Genomic DNA, 8,998 nt, shown 5'->3' with positions numbered 1-8,998 from the left:
TGAGCATTGATAACGAACTCTGTCGATGATGGTAGTACAAGTCATGCTTGATGGGAGATTCAACGGCTTTCACGAATTAAACGGAATGCATGTGTACAGCTCGGTTTCCGCTTATCAGCTCCCTACTAACACTAACGGACATGACTCATTGTCATCAGACATAAATGATTCCAAACTGAAATTGCCACTTGCGATTTGCGAAATTTTCATTGCCAAAAATACATTTGTTGGGGATATAATTTACTTGTACGGTAAGGAGAACAAAATTCCGCAATCTCTGTATCCCAGCACATTTTATAAACGAATTAAATAATTTTGTCCCAAGTCACATTTAGGATGTAGTGATTCTCCTGAAAATCTAGTCCAATGTGGTTTTTGTAATTTGCTACAGTACGAATCCGATGTCTATTCGCTGATGTTCTTCCTTAATCTTCCAAATCAGTTTATTTTGCTTATTTCACATTTGCGACAACATTGCTGTTCGGACGTCTTTTCGTTTTATTATATTGGCAATGAAGGTGACAAACTTCAGGGCATTAAGCTTTACACGTAATGGTTGCTACCCTGGTAGAGGGGATAGCGGAGTGTTTTAATTGAACTAGTTGTTCACTTTAAAAGTAAATTCCGCTTAACAACATGTAATAACCAATAAAAATAAATATATCTTCTTTCATTATAACTTAGTAACAAATCAGTGATTGTAATTAGAACTGCAACAAATACATAAAATACAAACAAATCAGCGTTTAATACAGTCCACAGCTACAAATCAGCGTTTAATACAGTCCACAGCTACAAGGGTTAATTATAACCCAACAACCTGAATTTTCGGAGGAGAGTTTTAATAAATTTTATAACTAAGTAACACAAAATTACAATTGCTTTACTTAATTTTTAAACATTTTGATGCCCTTCTAATTATATGATTGATTAAAACCAGTTAAATATTGTATTCATTTCAAGTAGAACATGACGAAATAAAATTCAAAGTATTTTGGAAAGTACTTCTAATTTTAAAAGTATTTTTTCTTAATAAGAAGACTGGATTTCTTCGAGTGTGCATGGGAAGAAATTTACTTCTGTAAATTTAAGTATTATTTTAAATAAATTGTGGCTGATAAGCCAGAGTTCAAAAATGGCTATACAAAACCACAAATGATTTTGTTAGCTCAACATAGTGGTACCCCTAGTTTTACAAATTAAAGTTTTTTCTGTATTTTGAAAGAATGATCAAAATATTGTTGACTATACATATTTTGGTATCTTTCATTTGCTTCTGCGGGTTTAATTAGATTTGGTGAGGAGTTTTTTGATATCACGTCAATAATGCAAGTCATCAGCTCACACTGAAGTCTACTATTATTTGTCTCCAATATAAAATATTAATAGTCATTTGATAAACACAGCGTTTGATGCGAATTGACTATTTTTAGACAGTCGGTAGTTGATCACACAAAGATTTTTCTCGTGTTGATATCATACTGTAAACAGACAAAAAGCAAATTGTTGGTGATATTTTGGTAATTGAAATTTTATGATAGTACAATATTAAATTACACATCAAAAATGTCGGACCTGCTCAGTTCTGTATATTCTGTCGGTGCGCAAGTCAGTAACTATCATAACATTATGCAGGGCTGTTTACATGTCCAGTCGAGACAGAAAAATATTTTAATATCTATTAAGATCTTATTGAAAAACGTCAGTTACTTCTTAGCTCTGTTACAGTAAGCCCATTCCTCTTCTACCTATATTTTGTTGATATTTTCAATTTGTTGATTCACTAAATCAAGTTGCAACTTCATTATCAGAATCACTTTCATCATTACTGTCCTCATTGAGAAAAGATTCGCTGATTTATTCGTTAAGATAAAATATAAAAGACACAAGTAATCAATGGAAAAGAATTAGTATATTAGTATAAAATGAAAAATATTGAAAGTGGCTAAATGCTATAGCAAAGGCGAATAAAAAAATATTTATCTAATATGTTTGGAAACCATCATTTAGATGACTACTAGTTTAGTTGCATGAGGAGCGCCGGAAGTAATCTTTGGATGAGTATAATGGAAGTTGGATGGCAGGAAATGCACCTGACATTAACAGGCTGGCGACTGTAGTTAGATTTTTCCTTTATATGCAAAGTATGTAATGTTTAATGAACTCTCATTTATTGGAAGGAAAACTAATCAATAGTCCATTTTGAACGAATTTGCTTGATGACACAGGGTGTAGATGACTTGAACTATTATCATATCAGTGCTAGTATCGGAATTGTACCCTGTTACTACGTTTTCATCTCAAAATCTACAATTTATTATGTTTCTTATATATAAATTACTTATTTCATGTCATTATTTATCTTATTGCTTCTAATCTATTCTATTCAATATTTTTATTTTAGTATTTTTTACTTCATTATAATAGTTATTTTGCTATTAATTTTTGGCCTTAATTTCATTTGTGGTGGGCCACCACTGGTGGCTATAATTATCCTATGTGAAAATGCCATTAACATCTTAATTTTTTATACTATTTTTGAATTGATCCAGGATATGAAAACGGACTGATTAATATTTACATAATTTTGAGGATTTTCATTTTAGTGCTTTTTTCTTATTTTTGTCATTAATTTATTCTTTGGTTATTTTAGTTACCCTAAGTGAAAACGTTTTTAACTTTTCTGTTCTTTTCATACTTTAACCAAGAATATGAAAAATAGTCGGAAAAGCATTTTTTAATAGTAATTGATACAACCATATTTTCTTATAAGACTTATAAGACAACACGTTTGCATTAATAATTTATTTATTATAGCAATATTATATTTTTTTATAATAAAAATTACAAGACATTAATTGTTGATTCCATAAGATGTTGATGCAATGAAGTATGGGTTAATTTTTAGTAGTCATTACATTTCTGACTTGCAAAATTATTGCAAAACGCGACAAAACGTCGCATTTGGATCAGTATTTGCTTAAGAATCATAGATATATCATATGCAAAATTATTTTTCCATTCGATTATTTTACCACTTTCTAAAATATTATTTATAAGACACTTTAGAACGTATTGAACACCTAAGTGTACTTTCTACTTTTAATCAGCCTCGACGACTATATTCAATCTAATATGCCACCGCGATTATTTTTTTTTTTATTAATATTCAAGTGCAAAGTGTTATATTTTATATTTGAAAGTACCTTAGAGCAAGATGTATATAATTATTTTGCTAATATAACGTGGGAAGTAACCGCTGCAGTTTTTCATAAACTTTCACTTTGTCTTCTTATTAGTAGTTGTATGCATTTTCGCATTATTTAAAGTAAAATGCGTATTATTTAGAATTTATTTATGAAATATGGTTTAAATTACCAATGTTCAAGTATGGAAAATTAGGAAAGTTTGAATAATATATGGGACGATTCTGCCGTAAATTAGACCATTTTCATGGCAAGGCTATGTTACATTCCAGTTTTCATATAAAAGGCTATTCTTCACTGTCAAAATGCCATGTATTTGCGATCAGGCGTATACATGATATGCAACTTCACTCATATGTTATCAAGCCATATCTCAAAGATGCGGTTAACATAGTTTTTTTGACCGTGTGTTCGTTTTCTGTGTTAGGTCTCACTGCACATCAACCACATTGGATTTAACAGTTTTTAGTACCACTTTATATGAAAACTGCTACATAACATAGCTTTGCCATAAAATTTGTCTATTTTACGGCAGAATCGACCCCTTAATCAATAATTTCACTTTATGTTATTAGTAAGATGTAAATGGTTGGTTACTTTCAGTTCAAATATTTGTACTAGGATTTCAAACCAACTCGGTTAAAAATCATAATCCATAAGTTGTGGCATATATTCAGATGTTCTAAAGATGGATTAATGTATTTTTGTCATCGTTTAATTATTTTTTCTGTGTTTTTTCTTAATTGTGAATTGTAACTGGGAATTGGTATTAGATTATGCCTTTTCATAATGCACTCTTGCAAACTAAAATTTGCCTGCGTGACTGAATTAACAAGTCTGAATTTACCACTGATGTTTTCGTAATGTTTAGCATGCAAATCATACTAATATCAGTATATATTTATTTTAACAGTTATAGTCAGAAAAAATTTATTTATTTTAGTCACGATTACAAATATATCTTCTCTCATCTTGTAACTCTTATATCTTTTGACATAACATGCCAGTTCTTGCTGTTTCAATGACTCTTGTATTTTTAATTAACATATGTGTGTTGAGTTATTTCGCATAAATATATTATTCGCGGTTTTCTATTTTTCAAGAGCTCTTCGATCGATTCTCGTCTTATTTACAATTCGTATTTCTGTTTCGGAATGTTACCTTGAACTTGTTTTGTAATACATGTATGTAAATGAAGATAGTTTTTTTATTTACCCAAATAAATCTTTCACTAAGTTGTGATGTCTTATAATAGGCCACGTATTTTACTGCTGTAAGGTTAGAAGAAGCAATAACGATTGACGACGTAATTCAAAATAAAGAAAAATGATATAAAATTGATGCATAAATAATTTAGAACATAAAATGCTCTTGATGCAAATTGAACCCTGAACCTATATTCGAAGTTATTACCAAATATGCAAACATTTGTTACTTTTATAATTAAAATTTTTGCAATAGCATTTGTTATTAATAAATAAAATTTAACTGATCTGAGATACGATCTCTTACATATTAATTTCTCATAAATAAATTTTCTGGCATCATTTTAAATGAAGATATAACATAGATTACATATCTAAAATATTTTATCATTATTAACGTAACTTGCTGCAATATAATTTTCCAAATAACATGAATAAAAAATACACGTCTACAGTTATACATGTATATTAATATATATCATATATTTAAAATTAGGTATTGCATCTTCGATCTATTCAATACCAATATTATTCCAAATATTCTGACCCTTAACCAAATACAGAAACTCACCGTTGTATTGTTTCTTGATATTCAAGTTAAGTCAAGTTATTTCATTTCACGAGAAATACACTATTCCTTAAAGATTGTTCCTAAGAAATCTTCATGAAATAAATATTCATACGTTTCATTATTTCTTTGTGTCTTTAATATCTGTAACACACAATAATGCGTATATTTTATCATAAACTTCAATGATTTTATTTTATAAATAATGTCCTAAATTATAATAAATTACATTCTGTTGCAATTCAATTCTTACAAGGGCTTTTGAAGCGATGTGTTCATCGCAAGTTGTGATTAACAACAAATTATTTTTCTAATTTATCCATTTTTTTTAAATCATATCAGTAGTTACATGTCGCACTTTTATTTTATTTTAAAATTGTGATTTCTTTTAAAGAAAAATTGTTGGCTCTTTGAGCCCTTGTGCCCTTGTGCTTCTTGTTCCTTGTATTCTAAATGTGTATTAATGATCATTTACATATAAGAGTAAACAAAGCATAACAACCATCCATTTTATTCATACCTTTTTCTTGAAAGATCTCTATTAAATTATATACATCTAGTACAAACAGAACTGCATATCGATACTATACCTCCAATCAAGGTATCATTAATGAAGTCAATGGATTTTAAAACTCTATATATAAGTACATCTTTGGGGCTATTCATTGACATAACGGTTAATAATTATATATGCTCCATAAGGCTGATGCCAATTATTTTAATGACATTTACTCATGAAATTGACCTAATAAGGTTTTGCATCGAATAGAAATTACAAGAAGTAACGGTCAGTTAATAAAATCGCTAATCATAAGATAGTAAATATGTTATAATTGCTACAGGTGTAATTATAGTGATATGTTCGATATAATTTAGTAGCTAGGGTATTACCTCATAGAGATAAGGTAATGAGTTGCATTTTTAGTTTTTATAATTAAAACTGATAGCATCTACCGATGTTTCTATTTTCAAACATATAATAAACATAACACTACTATACGCATTGTATTTTAAGTTTTCTTCGGTGTTTTCTGCTGGTAGTAGTTTTTGGTCCTAGTTGTTAGGTTGTGCTGCCTATATTTTTGGCCGAAAACCTTATGATCATCCAAATTGTCTTCAACGTGATAGGTTACTTATTGACAAGATTGTGCTGAAAAGCTTTTCATGGATAAACAAGTATAGATGTATTAGATGTACAATTTACAATTTTCAAAGATAACAAACTCGTTTACTCGTTTAGAGCATCTCCAATAGTTGAGGTTCTGTATATCCATCGATTCGCAGATTTTTTTTAAAATAGTTTAATAGATTTTCTGAAAAAAAAAGAGCAGTATCAGAGACGAGAATAATATTTCATAGCTAAGAAAATACTTAGTTATAGCCAAAAATGGCTGTATTTCTATATGTTTGACCAAAAATCTCATGATTTTCTCTTCTACGACCAACTTGATTGAAGATAGTTTGATACGTATCTGGATACAATACAAATCTTTGGTATGAATGAATATCAGACATACAAATTGGTTTCGTGATTAGTTCATGTGTAATTCGTTCTGGAAATATTAGAGCTAGGATTTATATTTGAAATTTGTGATACAAATTAGGATATCAGGACCAATAATGCAACCTAATATTTATTTTATAATATATTGACTTTTAGAACCTCTTTAACCTTTAGATCTGATTGATTGGTGATCCTGATCATAGAAGTTGATTACTACTCATCCAAATTGGCTTCAACGTGAATTGTTTATTATTGACAAGAGTTTTTACACTAATTTATATTGTGCTGACAATCTTTCCATAGATAAACAAACAATTTTTCTGTATGTCAGACCAAAAATCTCATATTTTTTTCTGCTACGATCAACATGATCAAAGATAGTTTGATAAGTACCTGGATACAATACAAATCTTGGGAATGAATAAATACCAGACGTACAAATTGGTTTGGTGATTAATTCATATGTAAGTAATTTGTTCCGTAAATATTAGATCTAGGATTTATAATTAAAATTTGTGTTTCAAATTAGGATCAATAATACAACCTAATATTTATCTTATAATATATTGGCTTTTGAGACTATTTTTTGTCCAGGCTTTGTTGTTGCTATTTTTATTCACATAAGTTTATGAAGAAGTTATTATAGATTGCTCATATAACAGTTCTTTCACTAATTACTGTTAATGCAATTAAGCATTCAATTTTTACCTGTCGATTTTCGATAGATAAACCTGGCGAAAGTCGATAGTTATGATATTTTGTATATTTCTTTTGCACTTGATATATCATAGCAATAATTAATAGCTACTGATAATTACATTTCTTATGTGTTCGCGTTGAAACCGACTATTATATTAAATTTATTGCTTGTTTGTATATACTTGACTTCATTAACTTCATGAAAATCTCACAAACAATTAGACAATCTCATGCGTTCCTTTTACTTTCTAATAAAATGTAATTACATTTAATTTCACTCTTCATTGGTGAAAGATAGATTACAATAAGCAAATGTGAAAACTTTAACAAATAATGTTTTAATGACTCGTTAAATCGTACCATACTGTTTGCTATCTTTTTTAATTCGGTTGTTATTTATTTAATGTTTAGCATTTTCATGTAATTCTCGCTGAGATTGGTTTAATTTATAAGTAAAAGTTTTATATTTGTTTGTTGATAATTAAAACAATGATTCAGCACAGTTAAAATGAGTAATAAGGCGCTATATATATATATATATATATATATATATATATATTACTTTATACTGTATAGAATCTCTATTATTATTTTGCTAATATAAGCTATCAATTAATTCACGTGACTGATGACTATACTAGTTTGTTCAATAACACAGCAAAATTAATTAGGTATTTTGTTCGACTTTATTACGATAAGCCACAACGATAACATTGTTCATATTGGTGATAACACTAATGATCACACACATGCACATATTGAATCAATATATATTGATTAATTTGACATATCATTTCTTCATATACTCGCGTACAAACATACACTTTTAATCTTTCGGCAGGTCCTATTATTTCATTTATTTTATAATATCTTCCCTGAAAAACATTTTGTAAAATTTTGTGGTTAAAGCTTTTTTTATCGCTAATGTTTTGTGGTGATTTTCTTTAAAAGGAATTTTCCAAATTTAATAAATTTTATTGCAATATGCTACTGATTATTATGAAGCTAATTGATTTTTTAGTGCTTGTAAATGTTTTGAATAGAATATTTATTTAATTTTACCAATGGGTAAATGTACTATTAAGTATTATTATTCTATAATGAGTTTCGGAGATAAGCCTATCGCACATGTGCGTCACTAAATCATTGTTAAGTGTTCACTTATTCCAATCACGTGCTTTAATTAACCACGTGTAAAGGATCTTAGATAAAATACTGAATGCATATATTTTTTTCGATAAAATACAATTATTATTTTTAGGTAAAATGCAATATTATTTGGCAACTATTGTTGTTTATCGCACAATCATTGCGATTTTCTCTAAAACCCTAATGAGTTGTTCTTCCTAAACTTGGGCAAAGATATTGGATGCTGTATAATTCGATGTATATGAAATAATACTAATCAAAATGGATGCATTTCTTACATATTTTTGAGTGAAATATTTTTGCTGAACAACTGTAAATTACATCAATGGTTTTACAACTCTATTAAACAGCCATGAAACCGTTAAGAAAACATTTAAGACACGAATAGTAAAACCTAATTAAATATTGTTATATATGCAAATACTTAAGTATTTGAACAATTCCTTTAGTAATTTAAACCGAACTTTGTCAACATATAAGATGAGATCCAATATTGTATACATGCTACTAATTAGTATTTACACTATACATCACATACACACGTACACACATAAATACATATAAATGTAATTAAATTTTCTTTTTGAATACCTTCATTAATCATACTTTACCTGTTCTTATTACATTTTATACGAAAAGTTTTATTTTTGGCGAGCTTTTATTTTCT

This window comes from Ctenocephalides felis, unplaced genomic scaffold (assembly GCF_003426905.1).
Source record: "Ctenocephalides felis isolate EL2017-DRISC unplaced genomic scaffold, ASM342690v1 CF-g0.4_SCAFFOLD_01604, whole genome shotgun sequence".
NCBI lineage: Eukaryota > Metazoa > Arthropoda > Insecta > Siphonaptera > Pulicidae > Ctenocephalides > Ctenocephalides felis.
The sequence above is the reverse complement of the archived record's forward strand: the minus strand, read 5'-3'. Positions refer to the sequence as shown.